Source organism: Arvicanthis niloticus, chromosome 9, assembly GCF_011762505.2.
Source record: "Arvicanthis niloticus isolate mArvNil1 chromosome 9, mArvNil1.pat.X, whole genome shotgun sequence".
Lineage (NCBI taxonomy): Eukaryota > Metazoa > Chordata > Mammalia > Rodentia > Muridae > Arvicanthis > Arvicanthis niloticus.
Window position 1 is genome coordinate 39,170,617 of NC_047666.1, and position 12,500 is coordinate 39,183,116.

The window sequence follows — 12,500 nt, forward strand, 5'->3', positions numbered from 1 at the left end:
CTACTTGGTGAGTTCCAGCCAGCAAGAGACTCCATGTCAAGAAACCAAGGTGAACAGTAATGACACCCAGATAACTTCCATAGGCCCATACATGCATGCGTGTGTGCACACGGAGACATGGACATACATGCAACACACACAAATTAAAATAATCATGACCCAACAAAATGCTATTTACAAGAGACACTTCAAACACAACAATGTGAATAAACTGAAAGGAAAAGAATGAAGAAAGAGGCCGTGTAAGCAATGAAAGTGGTTAATGTCAGGGAAAGCAGAGCAAAGTTCATGGGCAACACGGAAGCGAACAGCACACCCTGAACCACCTCTGCCAGGTAGACAGCTCATCCTAAATACCTGTGTCCCAAACAACTAGGCTTCAAAGCCTTAAGATACACCAGGCAATGCTTGATGGGCATGAAGACAAACAGGCCACCTACAATTACATTTTGGGGTTTGGGTCTCCCCTCCTGGTAACAGGTAGGAAGAAATGAATGACGAAACCAGCTAATACAACCTAGCTGATATCTGTCTATCTCTCTCCATGTGTGTGTGTGTGTGTGTGTGTGTATCTGACATATCCATATCCATGTCCATGTATTCACAGAATAGACATTATTTCTAACAGCTCACCAAGATAAATTATGCACTAAACAATAGAAAACACCTTAAAATATTTAAAAGAGATCCTTAACAAAAAGTTGCTAAGAAATTTGGGGGCTGGGGAGACAGCACAGTTGGGTGCCTGATGTGCATGCAGTCATAATGGCCAGTGTAATAGCAGGGCCAGTGAAACCGTAGCTCATCCCTACGGCTCATTGGCGACCCAGCCCAGCCAAATTGATGAACTCCAGGTTCACCAAGAGACCCTGTCTCCCCGAGTTGTAGAGAAGAAGGGTTGAGAAAGCCACTGGTTGTCAACTTCCAGCCTTCATGTGCACACATGCATGTGCATCCCCACACATGTCTACACACATCAACATGTAATTCTATCACATATGGGGGAGTTATATTTCCAAATGCTTGAAAATTAAACAGTATTCATATGGAGAAGAATAGTAAAGAAATTAAATATATATATATATATATATATATATATATATATATATCTGAGTTAATGTAAGACAATATCTGCTGAAGAAATGAAATTGCTACTGAGGGGGAATTTACAGCATTAGATGCCTATACTAGAGAAGAGAAAGGCCTCCATCAACAGCATAAAATCCTTACACCAAAGAACTGGGCATGGTGGCTCACACCTGTAATCCTAGCACCCAGGCAGGCAGGGAGATCACTAGAGTAACCACTGGAGTCTCAGGCCCTGCCTCATTAAAATAAAGATGGAAGGAAGGAAGTGAAGGGAGGGGGAAGAGTCAACCCAATGCAGACAAAAGAAAATACAGAAATGAAACCATAAAAGAATAGAAAAAATGAAAAGAATAGAGAAAAATCAATAAAGCTTACTTAAATGTGGCATTCATAGAGAAATTAGATTAAAAGAGAATTAAAAGAAAATCAAAGGAAAAAACAGAAAAAAGAAAGATACCTTGAAGCATACAAAGCTGGACAGGCATCAGGCCCAGAGGATGAGCGATATGAGAGTAGCCACAGCGCCCTCCCCCGGGGAAGGCGAACCTCAGCCGGCAATTGGTATTTAGTGGATCCTTGAGATAAAAACAACCGCGATGTGTGAGTTTCATAATGTACGCAAGAGAAACCTGTGACAGCCATGTTCGGGGGTGCTTGAGAATGCTGGGATGAGTTCTTATCCTGTGAGTGAGGACTCAGCACAGCACTGAAGACCTGCTAAGTTACAGATGTGCACTGTGACCTACAAGAAAATGCTAAAGTCACAATGAAGCCGAGTAAACAAGCCAACCAAGGCTCTAACAGGAAGTAGAAAGAAATAGTGAACTTCAGAAGAGGAGAGGGGGAGAAACGAGCAGGAAGCAAACTGCAGGACGGCGGACTTAAATGTTATGCTAGCGATATTATATGTGAACAGACTATATTCTAACTGCATGTTAGGGACTACTAAACAGGATGACAAGCAAGACTCAAGCAGAAAGCCACCAGTCATTTAAAAAAAGGTAGTTTCCTACTATATAGATGGGAGTCTTTCTCCAGTCTTATTGTAAAATAATTTTATTGCAAGATATACTCAGGATATGATCATAAAAGCAAGCTACAAAGCAAGCCACCAGACAGTGCAACTTCTACTTTTGCCCACAGTTTAAGCCTGAGATATTCTCTCTCTCTCTCTCTCTCTCTCTCTCTCTCTCTCTCTCTCTCTCTCTCTCTCCCTCCCTCCCTCCCCCTCTTCCTCTCTCTCTCCCTCTCTCCCTCCCTTCTTCCCCCTCTTCCTCTCTCTCTCCCTCTCTCCCTCTCTCTTCTTCTCTCTTTCTCTCTCTCTCTCTCCCATGCCCCCTCTCCTGGCCCCCAATAATGTGTGTCTTTAAGTTAATTCTAACAGTCATTTCGTTCTGACAACAGTTCTTCTCATGCAATGCCACATTAAGGAAGCCAGAACAAAGCTGTTTGTTTCCAACACCAGCAATGATGACTAATTGAGAACACAGATGCACCAATGTACAAAGAGGATACAATAGCTTCAAACTCTAGCCCTGACAGCAGCACTCTAGAGTATACAACCAAAATGGTTACAAGTTCAAGCAGAAATATGGAAAGCCAGAATTACAGTTGTGGATTTAACACTCCTCTCACAGTAGACCAGAAAGAACATAAATATCTTAACAAAATGTCAATCACCTTGATCTGATGGACATTTATAGAGCACTGCACTCAATAAAGACACAATACACTCTTGTCAAGTGCATGTGAAGTTTATTTGTTTTAACCAACAGGACACAGCATATTCCAGGCCATAAAACTAGTGTCAATAAATGTAATAGAATTTGAGTCACACGAGTATGTTCTCTGATGGGTGGAATTATCCAAAGGGGAATTAGAAGCATTCTTCAATGAGTGGCTACAAAAACACATACACTGAATTCATGGGATGCTTCGGAAACAAGAGAGGACGCCTATGGCACACAAATCAGAACAACGGCCTCGAGTCAAGGGATCCAGCTCCCACGTTAAACTAGGAAACAAAACTGAACACAAATTAAGGGGAAAGGAAAGTAAGGTCAGAGCAGAAAACAATAAAACAAAACCACCACCAGGGGAGAGGAGAACTCAATGAAACCAATGTGTAATTCTTCAAGGTTTAAAAAATTGATTAAGTTCTAGTTACAGGACTTAGAAAAAACAAAAAGACATAAATTATCGATGCCCGGGTTGAGGCAGGTGACATCAATGCTGTTTTTATAGATACACAGAAGGCAACAAGGGGCTGGGAAGCACGTGTGATTGGGTGCACTTTATGAAAGTCCCTAATAACCACTAAAGACAGTACGTTGGAGAAAAGATATGCTTGTGTTACACTTGTTAACATTTTGTTTGGAAGTTTTGCATTTATATTCATGAGAGTCACTGTGTGAGTACTTCCCTATTAGGTCAGATTTACCCTGAAAGAATAACAGTAACTTGCATGAATATGTAAATAGGTAAATCAACAACATTATTAATAGATGCAAAGAGACATCTGTAAAATCTGACATTTATACCCAAACTTTAAAAAAAATGGAGAAACCCCCAGCCAAGTCAGAGTGAAAGGGAACTTGCTCACATGCAGGCATTTACAAAGACTCATAATTACTTTTATACTTAATTGTGACATGCCAAATGCTTCCTTATTGGTGTGAGAGGGAGACCTGTGTGGTCTGATTTCATCATTTGTTCAAGATAATTTTGGAGCCTATCACCAATGCAATGGCATTATGAAAGAGAACGATAATTCCTACGTCGGAAGAGAAGTTGAAATCATCTTCAGTCGCAAATAATAATAAACCCGATGGGACATCCTCAAAGAGGAATTATCCACTAGAGTGGATAAGTTAGCAAAGTTTCAAAATACGAGAACAGTTTACAAAATTCAATCCCATTTTTTATACTACCTGGAAGGGAAGGTTCTATAAATACTATCTATAATAGTTTTTAAAATATGAGATGCTGATAAATAAATCTGACAAACAATATACATGAGCGAATAAATACAGATCTGTGAAAAAAAAATCCAAGGGTGACCCAAATGTCCTGGTTTCATGTCTGCTGCCACGGTAAGACATGCTGATGGAAGGCCAGTTGTGGGACAAAGGGTTCATTTGGCTCAGAATTCTAAGTCATAGTTCATTACTACAAGGAAGTCCAGGCAAGAACTAAGAGGGTCACATCCACAGTCAAGCAGAGAGAGTGGATGCACCGTCCCTTGCTTTCTGCAGCTCAGCTAGCTAGCTTCCTTTACAATCATACAGTCCAGGGCACAGCCACCATTCAGGGGGTGCCTTCCCACCTCAAGGATCATCAAGAGGACTCCCCACAGCCATGTCCACAAGCTGATTTGATCTAGAAAATTCTGCATCAAGACTCTCATCTCAGGTGACAGTTAAAACTAAACATCCCACCAAGTAAGTGAGAAGCTCTGCTCTGATGAGGAGATGGGGCTCTGAAGACTTTAATTATTCATTGCATAATCCCAATTGAAATCTCAGCAGGCACTTTTTGCAGAAGTTGGTAACTTTATTCTCAAACACTTATTTAGACTCAGAAATAGCCAAATTTTGGAAAAAAAGAATAAAACTAGAAGAACAGTAGTGTCTGTTTTTGAGGTTCATTGTAAAACCACAATAACCAATGCAATGTGGCACTGAGATCCTGAAAGAGATGGCTGGAACAGAGGCGAGAGTCTAGAAATAGACCCACAGATGTATGGACAATTAGTTTTTGTCCAAGATATAAAAGCAACTGAGTAAGCAGTAAGGTTAAGGAAGGGTGCTGGACCAACTGGATTATCTGTATGGGATTGGGGGAGAACCTTTGACTGCACTTCAGACTATTTGTAAAACTTAATTAAGTGTGGAATTTTTTTTAAAGCTGAATGTAAAATCAAAAATAATAAAGCTACTAGAAGAAAATATAGGAGAAAGATCTTTGTGATGTGGTATAGGCAGGAATTCACCAAAACTATAATCCCTTCAATAATCAAAATAAAAAGTGAGACTTGATAAAAATGAAAGTCCCATGCTTTTTAAAGCATTAAAGGGTTTGTACGATGGCACAGTGGGCAAACACATTTGAGGCCAAGTGTGACGATCTAAGTCTGCTCACCAAGAAGCACATGGTGGAAGGTTAGAAACAATTGCAAGTTGTCTTCTGACCTCCACACATGGCACAGGCGGCCCGAGTGGCATGTGCAGCACATATACACACATGAATGAAATTTGTCAAAAACACAACAAGGAACAAAAGACTCATGCAATGAGAAAATATGTGTACTATTTTTTTTTTAAAAAAATATGAAGTGTTTATTAGGAAAAAACACTCCTAAGATTATTAAGTCATTCTTTTGCATACTTAGTTCTAGGCCAGGAGTATCCAGTGACTGTACAGGAAAAGAACACCATGACAGTACCAATTGGGTTTTGCTTACCAAAAAGGAACTTAAAGCAGTTCCATTTCAAGCCACAAATCTATGATATAAGTAACATTTAAAGCCATGGTGGTCCTCAAGAGTGCCAACTTTCAACATCAATAACGAATACATGGCCTACTGAAAAATATGAGCAAAAAAATAGATACATTCATCAGTAAAGGATATATAGAGATAGCAGATAAGCATCTGAATAATTGCCTGTATTAGTTATTTCCAGCCTAGTAGATCTCTGTCAGCTGTGCTGTCAGGTACAAAAGCAAAACACACCATTTCCAGATGTCTAAAATCTATGCTGACCTCCAAAGCATCTTTCTCAGGACCCTCCTGCCATATACAGAGCACATGAATATGGAGCTCATGGGAAAAAGGAAGATGTGAGCTATGCTGTATGGAGCGCTGACACACAGTAGGGGAACAGAATGCTATGGAAGGAATGAGGCAGCGGCCAAGCAGAAAGCAGTATACACTAGGTAAGGGTACGAGAAGCCATTTTCTGAGTTGTTAAGGTTGTCTAAGAGACTCCCAAAACACATACCTCAGACACAGTGTCCAGAGGACCCAAGGTAGATCTAACCCAAAGCCTCCTCCCTGAGTATTAGCTCTCATGATACAGGAGGCACCATGCAAGTTTCCAAAGGAGGGAAACAACCAATAGTCCTACCCACCTATGACACCTATCAATCACAATAATAACCAGCATAACAACGGAGCTGCATATAACAGCGTAACAAACATAGGCTGCAACAGTGGCACACATACCTCGGCAGCAACCAACAGCTCTCTAATTAGACTCAAGACTTACTCGACAAGTGGGAAATAATGTCTAGTACTGGAAACCTGGCCAATTAATTTGTTGTTGGAGAAGTCATGGATCACGAAGGAGAATCTACAACCATCACTTTACTAAACCAATATAATCTCTAACTACATTCTAAATATTTATCCTTATGCTTACAGATAAGTATAGTTCTTACCCCTGCTCATCAGGGAAGCTTCTCTGTGTAATTGATGAAGACCATTATAGAAAACTACAACCAATCAAAACGCATAGTTGTGGAGCCCAGTCCCAACTGATACATCTATAACAGAACCCTTGCACCTAAGACTCATGGACCATTGTGAAAAATGCAGGCAGAAAGGTCATCAGAGGTAGAGGATCAGGAAGTCTGTTGTAAGATTGTGTCCCAGAAATGCAAGAGAAAATACAGCCATGAAGTCTCACCAATATGGCTGCCTAACCATGACCTGAAGAAGAACAACACCAATAGATATGTATGAAGGAGAGCTCAGAAGGCCTCAACTCTGAAATGGTCAGCCCCCAAAACGTGTTTGTAACATTATACAGTCTGAGCAGATTTTATATGTATTAAGTATATATACAAATATGTATTAACAATTAAAGAAAAAGATGACATAAATTTGAAAGAGAACAAGGTGAGTGAGTTCATGGGAGGGTTTAGAGAGAGAAAGAGAAGGGAGAAATGACATAATTACATTATAATCTCAATAACATTTTAAAGAAAGGTTCTTCCTCATGCTGAGGCATGACTTTAAGTCACTTGAATATTCAATGCATTAAACAAGTATCAACAGTGAAAATTTGATGGCAACAACACATCCCTGTTGGCCTCTCATGATCCTTCTTAATACTGGAAGTACCTTTCCATTGTAGTGTACCTTCTAGAAAAGCTCTCATCTGCTCAGATGCAAGAGAATGTTTTGAATATACTGCCTAATGCCTCTAAAAACACTGCACAAAACTGCACACAAGAGACCTTGAATCTTTCAGGTGATTTAAGAAATGTGTAGAACACCGTGTTGGTTTTTTTTTTTTTCTCCCTTCCCAACTTTGTAATAGAAGGTTTGGCCCATTTAACACATTGTGCTGGTGGTTTTCCTACAATTACATGTCAGTAATTAATATTTGGGGCTGGAGGGATGTCTCAGTGGCTAAGAGTGTATATTGTTCTTGCAGGAGACTGAGGTTCAGTTCTCAGCGCCTGTATCTGGCAGCTCACAACTGTCCATATATCCAGTCCCAGGAGTTCCAGAGCATCTGACCTCTGAGGGCATCACATAGTAGTAATACTCATCCCCCATCTTTATGTGGAATTAGACTATTCACCTTACACTGTCACTTCATTCTGTCTGAGCTTAGACTATGTAATTACCATTCTGAGAAGTTGGGTGTTTTATAGAAGTATCTAGACGATGCACACAACACATCTAGTGCATCTCTGCATATAAACAAATGGCAGCTAAGTATGTGGATGATAGAAGGGTACTGACTAGAACCCTCTATATGTCCTCCCAAGCTCACATCAGCATCATCTCACCACAAATACTGAAGCCCATTCAAGAGGCAAGCCTGTACTATCCAGAAAACAAGTGTGACATCTGTGGCCATTCCCAGGACAGTGCAAGAAGTCAGACCCTCCAGGCTGACATTCACTGGGAAAACCATGAGCAGAAGTTTATATCACTCTGGACAACTATCCATCCTTTAATAAGGTCATGGTGTAGTGATGGCTTCACATTAACACAATTTGGGTTTTATTTTGCGTTGTTGGCAATTCTGTTCTCTTGGCCATTGTACAACTGTTCCCATTACCTAATTTCAGGAGATTTTTATTACTCTTTGAACAAATGCTATAGTCATTCCCAGCCCTGCTTCATTCTTCACCCCATCCTCCCGCAACCAACTTTCTGTCTCTATGAATTTGTAGAGAACAAGGCTTATGCACTAGTGACATGAAACCAGTGATCGCTGTATGTGGTTATGTGTCCTTACCTGACTGGTGCCTTGACTAACTGTAGCTTGACACATTTATATATTCTCTACCCCCAACTCAAATCCAAGGCACCTTGTCACACAGTATGCCTTCAATACTTGCATGACAAACATGTAAGTATATCCATATGGATTCATGGTTAAGTCCATAAAATCAAGGGGACTATAACCGCTTCTTATAAACCTAACTTCTGACTCTGTTGCTGTTTTGCCCTGCTGGTGGGTTATGCAGTTTCAGGTTTTAGGGCAGTTCCTTGATTCTTTAAGAGTGCCATAAATCTGAGCCATTCAAGCTAGTGTATGCAAGCAAGCATGGAAGCTGGTACTTAATCAGCTGGGATCAAACTGTTCTTGTCTTTAGTCACTGTTCTTTCCTGGACTGAGGTATGAGCATCCTGGCTGAGGCATCTGTCCATAGTTATCATCTTCGGCGGTCACTAATCACATGCTACCCGTGTACATGCCTTGTGTTTTGCTTTCTATTAGTAGGTCTCACCCAACTGACTCTTCTTCACAGCAGGCCTTTGAGATTCAGAGGTCTGGAGGCTCGGAGTAAACAGAACTTTCCCAGAGGTACATAGATAATGACTGATTTGAGTATGATCCAAGGGATGTCTAATTCCAATGCCTATTTGTGTTCTTGAAGTTAGAGCTGACTGCCACAGAACAGTCCAATGCTATGCTCTAATAAACCAACATCCAATGGGCCCAGACTCTGGCTCGCTGCTTTTCAGAGCCAGGATGGGGCTGTCAACACAATATTCTTCAAGACAGAAACCTGAGGCAGTGGTCAAGATGGCTTCCATGACGATAGACCTCATAGCCACAGTTGCATGTGTCAAAATGTGCCAATTCGTCTCTATGGACAAGCTGGTTTATATTACCAGTCACACTATGTGCATCAAAGAGGTAACATTACTGATGGGAGAGGGGGTTGTTCAACTCTTCTATCTATGCGCAAAAAAGATACTTATAAATGGAAATGTTTATTGGAGAAAAAAAATCTCATTTGCCTTTAACAAGAGACATTCAATTTGGTGCCTAAGAAAATATGTGAAAGTCTTGTCTGAAGTAAAAAGGAAACAAGTTGATCCTGGCCAATAAAATGTTAACAGCTTTTCTTTAAGTATTAATCTATTTTAATCTATTGAACAAATGCTGAGGATGAGAGCTGTAGACACGTGAGCATTGCCACGGTCATGAGTTACATGGCCTACCGCAGCTGAGCGTGTTTAATTCTGGGCAAATGACTAAACCAACCCTCAGATCCCAAAGAGAAATGCATCAGACTAGATAGCAGTCTCTCTGTCTGTCTGTCTGTCTGTCTATCATCTATCCATCCATCCATCTATCTGCCTGTCTCTCACAAGGGAACCATGGACTCATTTTCTTCCCCTTTTCTGAAGGTTAGCTCCCTTCCTTTGGGAAACAGACACACTTAAACTCCATTTTTTCCCCCTCACATACAAACTAAGAACCCGGAGACCCTAGAAAACATTTTGTATATGTTAACATTCTAGTATTTTGAGAGGTTAAATGATTTGCTGGGAGATTTCTATTCATAACAGCAAATGCTATCAATATTCCAACTCAGTGGGGAAGGTTCTGAACTGAAATGAGAGGACCTGGGGCCCACTCAGCCATGAACGGGTCAGTAAAACCTGAGTGTGGGACTGGATATTTTGAAAAGTCCTTCTCCCTTTGAAGGGGCTGAGCACCTGCTGCTCAAGAGGCAGAGTAGGGGCTGGAGAGATGGCTCAGTAAAGTACTTGCCTTGCAGAAGGACCTGAGTTTGATCCCTAGAACTCATGTTAAAATAGCCAGGTAAGTTTGCTTGTAACTTCAGTGCTAGGGAAGAGGAGACAGATCAATCTCTGGGGCTAGCTCACCAGTCAGACCAGGCTATTTAGCAAGCTCCACATCAGCAGAAGAGTGGGAAATCCTGTCTCAAAAACAAAAGGGTGGATGGAACCTGAGGATGCATACTTTAGGTTGTCTTCTGCACCTACCCCCATGAACATGCACACTCTATATATTCACACTGCTTTATCTACAAAGTAGAAATTGTAACCATACCACACATGGCCAAGGCAATGACATTAAATAACCACTTTGTTGTTTAATACAGTGTTTGGCATCTGGGTGCTCAGTATACAGAAGCTGCCTGTAGCAACAACATAAAGAATCTGGTGATAGTGTCTTCATGGACTGTAAGGAATTTCCTTCTCTGAGCAAGTACGGCCCACATGGTGGCAAAATCTCATTGTCTAGGGTTACGCATCTGGTTTTAAACAAAGAAAAAGATCCCTTTCCTACTCTCTCACTGAGAGTGGGAGTCCGTCACATTGTGCTTTAGTGTGGGACTTCTAGAAAGCTACTCGAAGGGGGGCCAACCTACACGACAGGAACACTTCCACTCTTTCCCTCTCTCTGTCGGGGGCGTCTGCAGCCCATCATGATCACAAGGGTAGGGAGTACTTCCACAGACCTGGTCTGTGGGCCAATAACCAACACCAGCAACCTCTCACCTCCATGATGGGAACACAATTCCTAACTCGTGCACCCTCCCAAACACACAGCTCTTTTGCTGTCACATATATATAGGACATATATAGGACTGCCCAGTCACGGAGGACCAAGAAAGGCATCCCCTTCAGATTTTTGCAAAAATGTCCAAACGGTCTTCCAAGGCCTTGCTACTTAAAGTAGGGCCAACAGCCAATAATGGTGTCACTATCTAGGCCCATTCTGGACCTAGTGAGTCAGAACTGTGTTTTAAAGGGACCCCCAGTGATTTCCAAATGCAAAGTCTTAGGCTCTGTACTAACTTCCAGGTTCTGCTCTCCTGGGCGTTGGCTTGCTATGTTGCCCAGATTGGCTTCCAATTTGCTACCCCCTTGACTCAGTTTTCAGGGTGCTAAGACCACAGGTGCATGCACCACAAGGATGTTGTTATTCTTCTTAAACCCTGATGCCAATATAACCCTGCTTGTCACAGTTTTCCTCATGCCTCTCTCCTTCTCCAGCACCTGTCACAGGCTAAGTTTTGACTCAACTCAGCCTGGCCCTTCAGGCTCTCTATGGTAGTGATCCTAGGAATGCCCACCAAGATGCCCATTACGCATGTAGAATTTTTAATGGGCATATCTGAAAAACAACACAGTCTTTAATTTTGGTTCCCACGTTAAGCAATGAGGATAGTGATATAAACACACACACACACTATCACACTATTTAGGGACTAGTCAGATGGACAGGATTTTAAGAAGAAATTAAAACAGATGATGGGAAACTGTTCAGTACTAGGAAGCAAATGAGAGGCCAGTGACAGAAAGGTAGACAGGCTGCTCCAAAAACCTTAAGAGTAAGGGCTCGTTTGAGAAGCCGATACAGATAGTGGGCCCAGCAGGAGACAGGGTGTTTAAGGGCCAAAACATGGGACTGGCCATTTCAGACTAACCCAGGAAATAGGTATCCCAGGAAAGACATACATCGTTTAAGGAAAATGCCTGATTTCTTTCTGGGATATATTTATTTGGTTCTACTTAAGAGTGAGAGAGCAAGCACGCCTGAGGGTCCCTGAAAGTCCAGCCTTGGAAATAGGACGAAGTAAAACTGAGATCCCAGCTGGGCTACTTCCTGGCTCTGGACTCCCTTGCCCTCTAAACCTAGGCTTCCTGGGGTAACTGGTAGGCTTTCGAATAGAAGCAACTTTGCAGTTGTCTCTAGGGGTAGAGGTGAAGGGGGTGTCTCGTCCACCTCCCCCCCCCCCGCCCCCGCGTGCTGCCACCCACATCAGGCTTCACCTGGGTATCTGTGTTCTGTGATCACCCCGCTATGTTGCTGCCCATCATTACCAGCTTTCAAACGGAAGGTTCATCCCAGACATCCCTGCCTCCTCTTCCCCGAGGCCTCCCAGACCGTGCCACCCCACCGTGTCCCCAGCTCCCGGCCACAGTGACCCCAGCGCTGGCGCTTGACGCCGCCGCCGCCGGACCCCCGTTTACCTGGGGCCAAACGCGACTTGTCGCCACCTCGCGTCCTGGGCCCTGCCTCCCCTCCCGGCTGTCGCAACGGCGCCCCCAGCCCAGCCAGGCCCGGTGCGGCGCGGGATGCCTCGGCGGGACTGGCGGCGGCGGCCACGCTGCGCGCTCC

The 12,500-nt window shown here is 42.6% G+C and overlaps 1 protein-coding gene across 1 annotated transcript in view; it reads right to left on the reverse strand.

Moving 5' to 3' along the window:
• Nucleotides 1–12,481, reverse strand: part of Eif4e3 (eukaryotic translation initiation factor 4E family member 3) — a 66,963-nt gene extending 54,482 nt beyond the window's left edge. Inside the window, exon 1 of the mRNA XM_034511849.2 lies at nt 12,353–12,481. The gene's annotated coding sequence lies outside the window, so the exon portion shown is untranslated. The remainder of the gene's footprint in view (nt 1–12,352) is intronic.
• Between the last annotated feature and the right edge of the window lie 19 nt (nt 12,482–12,500).